Here is a 17,079-nt window from a genome sequence, read left to right on the forward strand (position 1 = left end):
AAAATAGATTCACTACGTTGACCCTTCCCAAATCACTCCTCTCTTCTTTGTTCCTAGAGTAACCACTATCCTGACTTCTGTGGTATCACTTTCTTGCTTTTTTAATGGTTTTACCACCTATGTAAGCATTCCTGAAGAATATAGCTTAGTTTGCCTGTTTTTTTTAACTTTATATAAATTCAATCATGCTATATGTATTCATTTGTTTTGCTTTTTCTTAGCATTATGTTTGTAAGATTGTCTCATGTTGTTATGTGGAGGTATAATTCATTCATTTTCATTGCTGTAGAATGTTTTATTACATGAATATATCACAATACACCATCCATTTTACTGCTGAAATTTTGGATTTCTAGGTTTTTGGTCATTACAATGCAGAAATGAACATTCTTGTTCATATATTGGGCTGCACATGTGGGAAAATTTCTTGAGAGAATATATCCAGGATTTATGTTACTGGGTCATAGGTATGCTTATTATCAACTGTAATAGATAATGCCAAACTTTCCAAAGTGTTTATGCCAATATATACTCCCATCAGATTTTTGAGAATCCTTTTAGTTCTGTTTTCTTATTAACACTTAAAATTGCCAATTTTTAATTCAAATGGCATCTGCATGGTATGTAATGGCATATCATTATGCTTTAATTTGCATTTCTGTGATTACTTGTGAGGTTGAGAACTTTTTGATAAGACTCTTGGCCAATTGAATTTATACTTTTGGTAAAAGCCCAAGTTTTAGCTCATTTAAAATTAGGTTGTTTGGGGAAGTGGCTGTGGCTCAAGCAATTGAGCCCCATTTACCATATGGAGGACCTGGGTTTAATCGCCAGGACCTCCTGGTGAAAAAAAAAAAAGGTGTCCCAGACCTGCATGGTGAGGCGCAGGTCCCTGCACTGCCACACAGTGAAGCAACGCACCAAAAAGACAATGATGCAACCAGATATTTTTTTAAAAGTCAGTTGTTTGCCCTTATGTCATTGATTTCTTTATATATTCAGATTATTCTTTGTTGACTATTTGTATTGTAACTATTTCTCTTATTCAGAGGGTTATCTTTTTCACTCTCTTTACCTCCTCATCAACACTTCTGTTTTTGTTTAGAGTTCCTGGAGCTGTATGAAATTTATTAATCTTTTTAAAGAACCATATTTTGACTTTCATGATCTCTCTACTATTTATTTATTTTCTATTTCAACCCTTTCCTTCTATTTTCTTTGGTTTTATTTTGCTGTTATTTTAATTAGCTCATTAATTTTCAGTCTTCTTTTCTAATATATACATTTAAGTAAAGTTTTCTTCAAAAATTTTCTTTTAATAAATTTCACAAATTTTAAATTGCGTATTTCCATTTATTTCACTTCAAAATATTCTCCATTGGTTATTTGGGAGTATATGTCTTAATTCAAAATATATGGGGCTTTTCTAATTATCTTTTTGTTATTCTTTCTAGCACAATTGCACTATAATTAGAGGGAAGGCACATTACATATGATTACAATCCTTTACAATTACTTGCACTTGCATTATCACCTGACACCTGGTCAAATGTTGTAAATGTAGGTGTTTGAAAATGATGTATATTCTGCAGTTGTTAGATACACTGTTCTATGCCTTTTAGGTCAAATTTGTTGACTGTGTTGTGTTTTTCAACTCTTCTATATCCTTACTGATTTTTCTACATGCTTGTTCTAATATGTCTAAATTTCAGGCATATTTTTCGTATAGTGTTGTCAAATTTTACTTTACAAGTTTTAATATAATTTATGCCATATTATTATTTGTGTACAAATTTTAAAATATTATATGTTCCTAGTCAGTTAAATGCATTTTCATCAGAAGTGACTCTTTTATACTTTATTACTATAATTACCCCAGCTTTCTTTTGACAAACATTTGAATAGTATATCATTTTTCATTATTTTATTATCACCTTTCTATAACATGATCTAGATGTACCTCTTGTAAACATTGTATGGTTAGATTTTTTATTCAATTTGATAATGTTTGCCTTTGAAATTAAGCATTTCGTCCATTTACACTTAATGTAATTACTTATACATTTGGATTTGGATCTACCATCTTATGTTAATTTCTTTTTGTCCTGTTTGTTCTATGCTTCTATTTCTATCCTTTTTTGTTTTGATTTTACGAAGTACTAGGGATCAAATCTGGGACCTAAAACATGGAAAGCAAGTGCTCAAGCTCTTGGGCTTCACCCCTCAGAACTGGCTTTTCTAATTTCTCTTTTCCCTTTTACTAGTTTGGGAATTATGGTCATGATTTCTTTTCTTAAACTGAATACCCTAGAAATTACAATAAGCATTCTTTCAAAATCTAACATTACCCTCTTCCTGGACAATAAAAGGACTGTTAAGTTATTTTACTCCCCTTCTGAATTTTATGCTGTAACTGTTGTATATTTTTAATACTATACATTTTAAACAAGTAAGAAATATTTTTATTTTTTTATACAGCTTATTTTCATTTAGAGCTTTACTTTTCTGTCTTTACATCTGGTATCATTTTCTTTCTGTCTTCAACACCTCCTTTAGAATTTCCTTTACTATCTTTCTTCTTGTGATGAGCTCTTTCAACTGTTGTTGGTCCTCAAAGTCTTATAGTTTGTTGATAATAAAATTCTAGGTTAGCAGATTTTTGTTTTTTTCCCATCACTTTAAAAATATCCTTCCACTATTTCTGGCTTCCATTATTGCCATTGTTAAGTCAGCCTAATTGCTACTGCTTTTAGTTCAATTCAATTCTTTCTATTTTTAAGATTTTCTTTTCTTGATTTTCTACATGTTCACTATGATACCTCTAGAGGTGTATTTATTTGTATTTATCCTACTTAGAATTTATTGAGCTTCTTAACTCTATGGGTTGTCATTGTTCATCAGTTTTGGAAAATTTTCAGCCATATCTCCTCACAAATTGCCTTTATCCTTCATTTTTATCCTCCCTTTCTGATGAAACATATGTTAGAACTCAATGGAGCCTCTGTGTCTCTTGACCTCTCTGCATGTTTCTTCTTTTTGTCTTTTTTTTTGTTGTTGTTGATACATTCCCAATTCTTTCTCCTGAAATATATTCTAGATTCCTCTAATTAGAAATGCATCTTTCAAGCCTGGTCTGTCATTTTTGTAGTTTTTCATTCCCTTCAGATGTTTTCAAGTTGTCACATTTCTTTAAACATAGCCGATATTTATCTTTTATTTTGTCCCTGACAGCTACAGTATCAAAAGTCCCTATGGGTTGTATTCGCTGTTATTTATGGAGATTCTCTTTTTAAATTTCATATTTCCTTATGTGCCTTATTACCTTTCAATATGTGCTGGAAGTATTTGAAAAATTATTTATAGATCAATTTGAGGTCTAGAATAATGGCGCTTTATTTCAGGTAAGATATTTTTTATTTGTTTCTACCGGGGAATCTGGGGGCAGTACTTGTCAAGACGTACCTTAACCCAAATCCAAAGCTTTAATTTTCCTGGAACAGCCAGGTGATATGAGCACTGGCTTAAAGTCTATATTTAAACTGATATACTTCTGGTTTATTCTTACCCTAAGGTTGTAATGCTTTCCTAAGGCTACATAACTCACAAATAATGAAAGCTATCTAAATCCAAAGCCTATGTGCTTAACCCTACAATATACCAACTTTAAGAGAATCAATTGGTGGAGATCCAAGATGGGATTAAGGAACGGCAGGCTGCAATCCTCCTCCAGAAACTGCAGAAAAGTTTACCTTACAAAAGGGAAGCCGTGGGACCGAGGGGTAATTGGAGAGGGTAACTGGAGAGGGGAGACCCAGTTGGCCCCGGGGAAAAGGGAACTCATAGCAGATGGGGTGTTCAAACCTGCTCAGAAGCTGGGCAAGCCAGTGAAGTGATCTGGCTGGAAGCCAGACCTCTTAGAGTGAGTTAAGTCCACTGCCCCCAGGGCGACAAGGAGAGCGGCCTGGTACCCAGCAGGCTTTTAAGTGTGGGCATACAGCACAGAGCCAACTCAGGGGGAGAGAGAAGTTGGGAGGGGAGATAAGGCAGGTGGACCAGGAGAGAAAAAGACATCAGCCGGCTCTGAAAGAGCTCAAGGGATGGGAGGCCGGGAACTGAGAAGGCACGCTGCCCTGGGAGAGAGAGGAAACCATCAGTGAGCTGCAGGCTGACAGATGTCTGACAGCCAGCCAGAGTGTGGAAGCCTGGAGAGGCAAACACCAAAATGTTAGAAGACTGACTGGCCTGAGGTTAAAAAAAAAAAAAAAGGTGGGCAGAGGCAGAGGATAAACTTTCAGAAGTCTTCAGAAACCTAACGTAAATGGTGAAGCTGGTGGAGCTCAGTGGCTTAAAAACTCCTGCTTCACGGGGAAACGGACTTTGGCCCAGTGGTTAGAGCGTCCGTCTACCATATGGGAGGTCCGCGGTTCAAACCCCGGGCCTCCTTGACCCGTGTGGAGCTGGCCATGCGCAGTGCTGATGCGCGCAAGGAGTGCCCTGCCACGCAGGGGTGTCCCCCGCGTAGGGGAGCCCCATGTGCAAGGAGTGCGCCCGTGAGGAAACCCGCCCGGCGTGAAAAGAAAGAACAGCCTGCCCAGAAATGGCGCCGCCCACACTTCCCGTGCTGCTGACAACAACGGAAGCGGACAAAGAAACAAGACGCAGCGAATAGACACCAAGAACAGACAACCAGGGGAGGGGGGGAAATTAAATAAATAAATCTTTAAAAAAAAAAAAAAAAAAAAACTCCTGCTTCACATACCCAGTACTTCCTTAAAAACAAAACAAAACAAAACACCAAAAGTAACTGGCTCAAGTGATAAAGGGGGTGGAGAGAAGCACCCCAGGAGCTGCAGGGAGCAGAAGGTAAAGGGCAGGACATTTAGACTGAGTTTTTTTTTTTTTTTTGGGGGGGGCAGGGTGTATGATTTGTTTTATTTTTTTATTTTATTTTTTAAAATTCCTTATTAATTTCTCCATACCTTGTGACTTTGCAAACCTGGGGAGGGCAGGCTTGCAAGGAGATTGACTGGTGAGCACTGGCAGCCTGGGACAGCTGCAAGTCGCAAGTCGTCTGAAAGGCAAGCCTGTTTTTTCTGTTGATTTTTTTTTTTTTTAGTTGTTGCTTTTTTTCTTTTTTCTCTCATTTCTCCTTAGTTTATTTCTTTTCTTTCTTTCAGTTTACCCTCTTCCACTGTGTTTATTTTGTTCCACCTTATCTTGTTGAGTCCTCATTTTCTGTCTTCCCTTCTCATCTTTCTAGTCTTTTATTCTTTTTTTTTTGTCTTTTTTAACTCTGCATTTTAAAGTCTTAATCCTTTTTATTTTTTATGATTTTTCACTCTCATTAGTTATTTATTTTTTCTTCCTAGTTCTTCTAAGGTTCATTTTACATCATTTGTATGTGTGTGTCTGTTTATTCTTTTTCTCTTCTCCTTTCCTTTTCTATGGTTTTAATATTTGGTGGGGGGCGGGGGGGGGTGGACAGACAACTACAAGGATATAGAATAAGTGGAACCAAGTATCAAAGAGGAACATTAACACAAAACAACACAAAATAAAATGCTAGATTAGAAAGAGAAGCTAACCATCTTATTAGGCCCTCAAGATAAACAGATGCCTAGACACCAGCAAAAAATCACAAACCATACTAAGAAACACGAAGACATGGCCCAGTCTAATGAACAAACTAAAAGACAGGCAGAGATGCAGAATGTGGAGCAATTAATCAAGGATGTCCAAGCAAATATCATTAATTAACTTAATGAAGTGAAGGAAGAGATTAAGAATGTTAAGAAGACACTGGGCAGGGGGAATTGGATATGGCTCAAGTGAATGGCCTCTGTCTACCATATGGGAGGTCTAGAGTTTGATTCCTGGGGCCTCTTGGTGAAAGCAAGCTGGCCTAAGCAGAGAGCTGGCCCATGCATAATACTAGCCCACTCAGCAAGGAAGCCCAAGCAGAATGCTGGCCCTCATGGCAAGTTGGCCTGAGGGGAGAGCTGGCTGATACAACAGCAAGATGATACAACAAAAAGAGACACAGAGGAGAGACACAGCAGACCAGGGAGCTGAGGGGCACAAGAACTTGAGCACCTCTGTCCCACTGTGGAAGGTCTGAAGATTGGTTCCTGGTGCTGCCTAAAGAGAGGACAAGCAGACACAGAAGAATGCACAGAGAATGGACACAGAGAGCAGACAAGGGGGGAGGGATAAATAAATAAAAGATCCTGGGGGCACATACAGAAGAAATTGTAGGGAAGTGGACTTGGTGGATAGGGCGAATGTCTACCACATTGGAGGTCCGCAGTTCAAACCCCAGGCTTCCTTGACCTGTGTGGAGCTGACCCATGTGCAGTGCTGATGTGCACAAGGAGTGCCGTGCCACACAGGGGTGCCCCCTGTGTAGGGGAGCCCCACACGCAAGGAGTGCACCCCGTAAGGAGAGCCGCCCAGTGTGAAAGAAAGTTCAGCTTGCCCCTGAATGGTGCCACACACCCGGAGAGCTGACACAGCAAGATGACACAACAAAAAGAAACATAGATTCCTGTGCCGCTGACAACAACTGAAGCGGACAAAGGAGAACACGCAGCAAATGGACACAGAGAACAGACAACTGAGGAGTGGGGGAAGGGGAGAGAAATAAATAAAATTAATCTTAAAAAAAAAAAAGAAATAGATAACAGATCTGGGAAGCAGATGTGGCTCAAGCAATTGGGCTCCCATCTACCATATAGGAGGACCAGGGTTCAATGCCCAGGGTCTCCTAGGGAAGGCAAGGTGGACTGTGTAGTGAGCTGGCCCATGCCAAGTGCTGGCCTGTGTGGAGTATGTGCAAAAGTGCAGCCCTGTTCAGTACTGTCCTGTGCAGGAATGCTGGCCCATGCAGAGAGCTGGTGCAGCAAGATGATGCAACAAAAAGAGACAGAGAGGAGAGGTAATAAGAAATGCAGCAGACCAGGGAGCTGAGGTGGTGTAAGAGAATGATCGCCTCTCTCTGACTCTGGAAGGTCCCAGGATCAGTTCCCGGAGCCTCCTAATGAGAAGACAAGCAGACACAGAAGAACACACAGCGAATGGACACAGAGAGCAGACAATGGAGGGAAGGGGAGAGATTTTTTAAAAAGAAAAAAGATAACAGATCTGATGGTGATGAATGGCACAATGCAATAAATTAAAAATACACTAATGGGTGTGGATGCAGCTCAAGTACCTAAGCATCTGCTTCTGACATGGGAAGACCCTGGGTTCAGTTCCTTGTGCCTCCTAAAACAAAACAGAACAAAACAAAACATAAAACAAGCAAGCAAATGAAAAAACTAGCAGAGCAGTCAGTGTGGCTTAGGGTTTGAGTGCTGGCTTCCCACATACAAGGTTCCAGAGTCAATCCCCATTCCCAGTACCTCAAAAAAACACACACACACACACAAAAACAAAAAAACAAAACAAAACACTGGAAGCTCATAACAGCAGAAATGAACAGTCAAAGGAAAGAATTAGTGACATAGAAAATAATACTTCTGAAATAGCACAGACAGTAAAACAGATAGATAAAAAGATGGAAAAAATTCAGCAATGACTCAGGGAATTGAATGACAACATAAAAAGCACAAACGTACACTTTATAGGCTTCCCAAAGGGAGAAGAGAAGGGAAAGGGGACAGAAGGAGTGTTGGAGGAAATAATGGCTGAAAATTTCCCAACTCTTTTGAGAGACATGGATGTGCATATCAAGGTAGTAGAGCATACCTCAAACAGTATAAATCCTAACAGGCCTACCCTGAGACACAATTATCAGAATGTCAGATGTGCAGGACAAAGAGAGAATACTGAAAGCAGCAAAAGAGATGAGATCCACTGCATATAAGGGAAGCTCAATAAGATTAAGTGCTGATTTTTTCATCTGAAACCACGGAGGAAGTAGGCAGTGGTATGACATAGATAAGGTGCTAAAAGGAAAAAAAAAACCTGCCACCCAAGAATTCTGTATTCAGCAGAACTGACAATCAAAAATGAGGGACAGTTCAAGGTATTCACAGATAAAGAGAAATTAAAAGAGTTTAGCAACAGGAAACCTCCCCTTCAAGAAATACTAATAAAGGAGTTCTGCAGGTTGAAAGGGGAAAAAAAGGAAAGACAGGGTTGGAAAAGAGTGTAGAAAGGAAGATTATTAGTAAGAATAACTAAAAAGATAAAAAAGAGAAATAAAAACAAAATATGACATATATAAACCCAAAAGAAAAATGTCTAATATAAGTACTGCCTTGACAGTAATAACATTGAATGTTAATGATTAAACCCTCCAATCAAAAGACACAGGTTGGCAGAATGGATGAGAAAATATGATCCTTTTATATGTCATCTACAAGAAGCTCACCTTAGACTGAGAGATGCAAAGAGGTTGCAAGCAAATAGTTGGAAAATGGTCTTACATGCAAATAATAACCAAAAAAGGGTGGGAGTAGCTATACTAATATGGGACAAAATAAACTTTAAATGAAAAACTAAGAGACAAAGAAGGACACTATATACTAATAAAAGGGTACTCAATCAAGAAGAAAGAAAAATCATAAACATTTATGCACCTAACCAGGTTGCCCCAAAATACATGAGGAAAATATTGGAAAAATTAAATGGAGAAATACATGCATTTACAATTATAGTGGCAGACTTTAATACAATATTATCACCATTAGACAGAACATCTTAATAGGGGGTCAATAAAGAAACAGACCTTGAATAATACATTAGAGAATCTACATCTAATAAACATATACAGAACATTACACCCAAATACAGTGGAATATACTTTCTTTTCAAGTGCACATGAATCATTCTCCAGGACAGACCACATGCTAGGTCACAGAACAACTCTCAATGAATTCAGGAAGACTAAAATTACACAAAGTAATTTCTCTGGCCACAATGGAATGAAGTTGGAAATGAGTAAGGAGCAGAGAACCATAATAGGCACAAAAATATGGAAGTTAAATAACACACCCTAGACAATCAGTAGGTAAAGGAGGAAATTGCAAAAGAAATCAATAACTACCTTAAAGCAAATGAAAATGAGAACACAATGTATCAAAATCTAGAGGATGCAGCAGAAGCAGTGCTATGAGGGAAATTTGTAGACATAAATACCTATATTAAAAATGAAGAGTTAAATCAAAGATCTAACTGCACAACTGAAGGAATTAGAATAAGAACAACAAACTAATCTTTCTCAGAAACAAGCAGAAAGAAGGAAATAAAGATCAGAGCAGAGCTAAATGAAGTTGAGAATTAAAAAACACTACAAAAAAATTAAACCAAAGGGTGGTTCTTTGAGAAGATTAATAAAATTGACAAACCCTACACTAGACTAAATGAAAAAGAGAAGGTGCAAATACATAAAATTTAAAAATGAGAAAGGAGATGTCACCACTTATCACAAAGAAATAGAGTATATCATAAGAGAATACTTTGAAAAATTGTATGCCAACAAAATGGGTAACTTAGATGAAATGGACAAATTTCTAAAAATACACAAGCAGCCTACATTGATAAAAGAAGAAAGTGATGAACTCAACAGACCAATCACAAGTAACAAGATTGAATTAGTCATCAAAACTCCCAAATAAGAAGAGCCCAGGACCAGATTTCTTCACAATTGAATTCTACCAGTCATTTCAGAAAGAAAGAACACAAATCCTGCTTAAACTATTTTTAAAAATAGAAGTGGAGAGGACATTGCCTAACTCATTCTATGATACCAACATCACCCTAATACCAAACCCACATAAAGATGCAACAATAAAGAAAAACTACAAACCAATCTCTCTAATGAAACTGCATGCTAAAATTCTCAACAAAATATAGGCTAATCATATTCAACAACATATCAAATGAATTATACATCATGACCAAGTAGGTTTCATCCCTGATATGCAAGGATACATGCATTACGTTATCACTGTAATACACCACATATAACAGATCAAAAGAAAAAAAATCACATTATCATATCCATTGATGCAGAAAAAGCATTTGACAAAATACTGCATCCTTTCTTGATAAAAACCCTTCAAAAGATAGGTATAGAAGGAAACTCCCTCAACATGATAAAGGGCATATATGAAAAACCCATAGCTAACATCATATTCAATGGTGAAATGCTAAAACCTTTCCCTATAAGATCTGGAACAAGACAAGGATGCCCACTGTCACTGCTTTTTTTAAAAATTTTTCTTTTTTTTTAAAATTTCTCTCCCCTTCCCTGCCCCCCCAGCCCCAGTTGTCTGTTCTCTGTGTCTGTTTGCTGCATCATCTTTGTCTGCTTCTGTTGTTGTCAGCAGCACAGGAATCTGTGTTTCTTTTTGTTGCGTCATCTTGTGTCAGCTCTCCGTGTGTGTGGCACCATTCACGGGCAGGCTGCACTTTCTTTCATGCTGGGTGGCTCTCCTTATGGGGCGCACTCCTTGTGTAGGGGGCTCCCCTACGCGGGGAACACCCCTGCGTGGCACTGAACTCCTTGTGCGCATCAGCACTGGGCATGCGCCAGCTCCACGCAGGTCAAGGAGGCCCAGGGTTGGAACTGCGGACCTCCCATGTGGTAGATGGATGCCCTAACCACTAGGCCAAGTCTGCTTCCCTGTCACTGCTTTTAATTAACATTGTGTTAGAAGTACTTGCTTGAGGACTTAGGCAAGAAAAAGATACAAAAGGCATCCAAATTGGAAAGGAAGAAGTAATAATTTCACTATTTGCAGATGACATGATCCTATATATATAGAAGGCCTGAGAAATCTACAACAAAGCTTCTAGAGCTGATAAATGAGTTCAGTAAAGTGGCAGGATATATGTCCAATACACAAAAATCAATAGCACTTCTATACAACCAATAATGAGCAATCTGAGGAGGAAATCAAGAAAAAAATTCCATTTACAATAGCAACTAAAAGAATCAAATACCTAGGAATAAATTTAACTTAAGGATGTAAAGGACTTGTGCACAGAAAACTACACAACATTGTTAAAGGAGACCAAAGAAGATCTAAATAAATGGAAGAATATTCCCTGTCCATGGATTGGAAGACTAAACATTAAGATGTCTGTCCTACCCAAATTGATTTACAGATTAATGCAATCACAATAAAAATTACAACAGCATTTTTTACTGTATTGAAAAAGCTAATTATGAAATTTATTAGGAAGGGCAAGGGGCCCTAAATATCCAAAAACATATTGAAAAAGAAAAATGAAATTGGAGAAATCATGCTACTTGACTTTTTTTTTTAAGAATTATTTATTTATTTCTCTCCCCTTGCCCCTCCACCCCGGTTGTCTGTTCTCTGTGTCTATTTGCTGTGTCTTCTTTGTCCGCTTCTGTTGTTGTCAGCAGCATGGGAATCTGTGTTTCTTTTTGTTGCATCATCTTGTTGTGTCATCTCTCCATGTGAGCGGCTCCATTCCTGGGCAGGCTGCACTTTCTTTCGCTCTGGGCGGCTCTCCTTACGGGGCGCACTTCTTGCACATGGGGCTCCCCTATGAGGGGGACTCCCCTGCGTGCATCAGCACTGTGCAAGGGCCAGCTCCACACGGGTCAAGGAGGCCCGGGGTTGGAATTGTGGACCTCCCATCTGGTAGACGGACGCCCTAACCACTGGGCCACGTCCGCTGCCCTACTTGACTTTAGAACATACTAAAAAGCTACAGTGGTCAATACTGCATGGTATTGGCACAAGGATAGACATACTGACCAAAGGAACAGAATGATATAGATCCTTGCATATATGGTCAACTGATATTTGACAAGGCAACTAAGCCTACTGAAGAGGAGAGAATGGCCTCTTCAACAAATGTGCTTGAAGAACTGAATATCCATATCCAAAAGAATGAGAGAGGATCACCATCTCATGCTCTATATAGAAATTACTCAAATGGATCAAAGACCTAAACATAAGAGCCAAGACCATAAAGCTCCTAGAAGATAATGTAAGGAAGCAAATATGAGATCTTGTAGTAGGAAATGGTTTCATAAACTTTATACCCAAGTGTGTGCAACAAAAGATAAAATAAATAAATTGGACCTCCTCAAAATTAAAAACTTTGTACTTCCAAGAAATTTGTCAAGAATGTGAAAAGGCAGCCTACTCAATGGGAGAAAATATTTGGTAACCATTTATCCAATAAGGGCCTAATATCCAGCATATATAAAGAAATCCTATATCTCAAAAATAAAAAGACAACCCATTTAAAAAATGGGCAAGAGATTTGAATAGACGCTTCAAAGAAGAAATACAAATGGCTAAAAAGCACATAAAAAGATGCTCATCATCACTAGCTATTAGGGAAATGCAAATCAAAACTACAAATGAAATATCATCTTACACCTATTAGACTGGTGGCTATTAAAAAAAACAGGACTACAAGTGTTGGAGAGGATGTGATAGAAAGGCAACACTCATCCACTGTGGTGGAAATGTAGGATGGTGCAGCCATTGTGGATGACAGTTTGATGGTTCCTTAGGAAGCTAACTATAGAACTGCCATATGATCCAGCAATCCCATTTCTGGGTATATATCCAGAAGAATTGAAAGCAGGGACACAAACAGATATATGCACACCAATGTTCATAGCAACATTATTCACTATTGCCAGAGTTGGAAGCAACCCAAGTGTTCATCAACAGATGAATGTATAAACAAATTGTGGTTATATACATACAATGGAATATTACTTGGCTATAAGAAGGAATGTATTATTAACACATGGGGCAAAATGGATGAATCTTGAAGACCTTATATTGAGTGAAGTAAGCCAGTAACTGAAAGACAAGTATTACGTGACCTCACTGATACGACTTAAGCCAATTGAACAGACCCATTGAGCTAGAGTCTGGAAAATAGATTATGAGGAGACAGAAAGGGAGTAGAGGATGGTGAGCCAATGCTAATATGGACAAAATGTATGATAAAGTGGATGGGGGTGGTTGGACAGTGGATGGGGGTGATATTGGTGCAGGGATGTGATTGGGTTCAATGGTGCAGAATTGTGAGGGGGAGTATGGTGAGGGCTAGAGAAAGAAACAGGTGAACTGTGGGGATTTGTAGGTCTGTGGTTAAAACTACAATGATGGGGAGTGGATGAAGCACAAGTCTTTGAGCATCTGCTTCCCCCATATGAGGTTCTGGGTTCAATCCCCAGTACCTCCTAAAAACAACAAACAATAAACAAACAAATGAAAAGAATCAATTCAGGGAAGCTGATGTAGCTCAGTGGATGAGCAAAGGCTTACCACATATGAGGTCCTGGGTTCATTCCCCAGCTCCAGTACCAAAAAACAAAAACAAACAAACAAACAAAATCTACAATGGAGGGAATCTTCTTTTGGCAAATCTGTCAGGGGAGGGTTGCTTGTGCAGGGTGTCAGGGGTAGGCTGATATACAGGATAGGGTGTACCTAGGGCATGCTTCTATGGAATATGAAAGTGTTCATCTTGTCATTACAGTATATTATCTCTGGGTGGAGACCCATACAATGTACAAGAAAATATTAAACTCCCATCCTGGGGAGTCCTGCTATGCTCTCAATTTGAGGAGCAAGACTCTCTTGAGAACATAGGCAGTGCCTAATAAAACAGACAAAAATGTGACGCCCTCAGTATCATCACATGTATTAATAACTATAAACATTATTCTTTAAAAATGGAAACTTAGTAGTTACCATAGTTTCTGAGGGAGGAGGAGGGAAGAATAGGATGGAACGTACAGCATTTTTAGGGCATTGGAATTGTTCTGGATGATCTTGCAACGGTGGGAACAAACCATTTAAAAATTTTGTCAAAACCTATAAAAGTGTATGGTCCAAAATGTAAGCCATAATGTATGCCACTGATCAAGGTTAGTAGCAATGCTTCAATATTTGTAAATCAATTGTATCATATACATGTAAAATGTTGTTAATAGGGGAGAGTGGGGTGGGGAGGGGGCTGGGGATATGGGAATCCTCTATATTTTCTATGTGACTTTTCTGTATCCAAAAGCTTCTTTGAAGAGAAAGTGAAAAAAAACAAGACACTGGGGGAATACATGGAAGAAATTGTCACTGTACATGAAAGATAATAGATCTTACAGTGATTAAAGACACAATGAAAAATTTTTTAAATTATTTTTATTATTTTGAATTTATTTTTAATTTATTTCTCTCCCCTTCCCCCTCCCATTGTCTGCTCTCTGTATACATTTACTGTGTGTTTTTCTGTGTCTACTTGCATTCTTGTCAGCAGCACTGGGAATCAGTGTTTCTTTTTGTTGCATCATTTTGCTGCATCAGATTTCCATGTGTGTGGCGCCATTTCTGAGCAGGCTGTACATTTTTCACATGGGGCGTCTCTCCTTGTGGGGCACACTCCTTGCACCTGGGGCTCCCCTGCATGGGGTACACCCCTTCGTGGCATGGCACTCCTTGCATGCATCAGCACTGCACATGGGCCAGCTCACCACATGAGTGAGAAGGCCCTGGGTTTCAACCCTGGACCTCCCATGTAGTAAGCAGACAATTTATCAGTTGAACCAAATCCATTTCCCTTTATTATTTTTATTTATTTTTAATTTTATATTTTATTTGTTCTTTATTATTTTTTATTATTGTTAATTTTTTTGTCTTGTTTTGGGGAGGTTTTGGATTGCAGAAGGGTCACAACTGTGGCAGGGAAAGAGCGCTGGTGTGGGGCATCAGTTATGTGGGGGTGTATGGGGAGGGATGCACCTGGAGCATGTCTCTATGGCATATGAATATGTTCAAGTGGTCATGGGGCATTGTCTTGGTGGGTGATGACCCACACAATAACCAAAAGTATATTGAATTCTCATCCTGGGAAGTCCTGCTACATTTAACAGAGCAGAAGAATCCCCCAAGTACATGGGCAGTGCTTATTGAAGGAGGACAGACCATTATGCCAGGCCCTTGATATTGATGATTGTATTTATGAACTTTTTCTTGTGAAATAGAAATTTAGCCTAGTATTATATCTTGCCTAAGAGTTACCTCCTGAAAGTCTCCTTGTTGCTCAAATGTGACCTCTCTCTAAGTCAAACTCAAACACAGCATATAAATGCACTACCTTTCCCCTGATGTGGAACATGACTTCCAGGAAAAGCCTCCCTGGCACCAAGGGATTATTACCAAATGCTGACTAGTGATACATCTGGAAAAAGACTGTGACCAAAAAGAGATACAAATAAGTTTTTATGGCTAAGAGATTTCAAAGTGAGTCAGGAGTTCATTCCAGAGGTTACACTTGTGCATGTCTCAGCAGGATCTCATTGACGGCTGCAGTGAACAGTGCCTCAAACAGTGAGGCTCCTGAGGCTCTGGAGACATCTAGATACCATAGGCAGGGCAGATAATTTCAGGACTTCAGCACTCTGTCTGTGGACCTTACTTTGGAATATATACTCCCCAATGTAACAGAGTTAGATGCGTTTATAATTGCCCTACACATGACTCCTCTAATCCTTTTTTTGAACCTATAATTAGCACTGTATTCATTAAATATATGTCTCAGAGACTTAAATCTCTGATCTTTTCATATGTTGATTGAGCCTGAATCTCAGCAGAGTTGCAACATTTAATCACCAAGGACAATTAACAAAAGAATGATGATGGACAACGCCCATTTAATAAAAACAGAGAGTATCTACGACTGCAAGCAAGACAGTTCCATCCATCTGCCCCGTGGGATCTAAGCCCGCTCTCAATTAGGAGCAAAGTAAGCATCACCATCCCAAAATACTCAAGAATGAGGAATGAAAAAATATAAGATGGGAGTACAATTATGGACCAAAGCAGAAATAGATTGGACATCACCATCCCCAAATCATGAAGACTGAGGAATAAACATACATAAGGGACAAATGCAATTATGGAGTAAAGTAATAAGGAAAATTAATTAGATGCAAATTTATAAGACTTATAATTGGGATAAGGAGAATTCAGATGGAGGGGAATATTTCTCATTTCAAAGAAATTAACCAAAGAATACCTTTGAATATCAAGTGTGATTCTATTTTAGTTAGACATCCAGTTTCTTTTAAAAAGGTACAGTTTTACTGTACAATAGTAAATAACTAAAAACTACATTCTATTACTAGCAATTCACTTTTTTTATGGTTCAAAATTGCTGGAAATATGATGGTTTATTCTAGGACAATAGCATTAATACTCATGAACCTTTGGTAAACCCAGTAAAATACAAATGTACATTTTTATCAAAGCTATTCATGTGTTTTATATGATTTTTTTTCTATTTAATGTTGCAGACAACACCATTTAGAATATCACTTCATTGTGAGACCAAATATTTGACTGAAAAACTCATTTTCTTAATATGTAATAAAATGGCCATATATAGACATCTATTTTGTTTTTTGTACGTCTCTACCATAATTGTGCCATGTATTCTGTAATCAGTTCCATAAGTGTGTTTACACAATGAGAAAGTAATCTTGTCCAGGAAAGTTTTTTTCCAAATTAATTTATTGAAGTATATCAGTCATACATAAACATACATAAGCGATAAGTGTGTAATAATAATTGTGAACTTACAAAACAAACATATATAACATCATACAGGACTCTCATAATTCACCCTACCACCAATAACTTGCATTGTTGTTAAACCTTTTTTAACTAATGATTAAAGAGCATTGTCAACATATTACTACTAAACAAAGTATTTTCCCCCAAACCAACCCAATTATTATTACTTTATATCATTTATATATGAACATACATAAACAATTGAGTGTATAATAGAAGTTGTGAACTTACAAAGTAAACATGCATAATACCAAACAGCACTGGGATTTTCAGTCTGCCCCACTTCCCCTTATGCCAGGTGTGGAGTTAAGATGGCAGCTCCTGGCCTCTTTCTGATTTGGACAGGCTCAAACTTTAACTGTTCTCAGGATTATACTTTAGCCTGCTGAATTTACTCCTCAGTAGCTGAAGTTGGTGCCCAACTATCTCTTCCTCCTCCATTTTTGGGAAATGGAGCTTTCCATTCCAGCCATGAAACAGCTCCGTAGGTGGCTTG

The 17,079-nt window shown here is 38.3% G+C and overlaps 1 protein-coding gene across 1 annotated transcript in view; it reads left to right on the forward strand.

Annotated features, from left to right (window-relative positions):
* C9H1orf141 (chromosome 9 C1orf141 homolog) overlaps positions 1–17,079 on the forward strand; it is a 62,440-nt gene that overhangs the window by 21,723 nt on the left and 23,638 nt on the right. The gene's annotated exons all lie outside the window — the stretch shown is intronic.

This window comes from Dasypus novemcinctus, chromosome 9 (genome assembly GCF_030445035.2).
Source record: "Dasypus novemcinctus isolate mDasNov1 chromosome 9, mDasNov1.1.hap2, whole genome shotgun sequence".
Classification (NCBI taxonomy): Eukaryota; Metazoa; Chordata; class Mammalia; order Cingulata; family Dasypodidae; genus Dasypus; species Dasypus novemcinctus.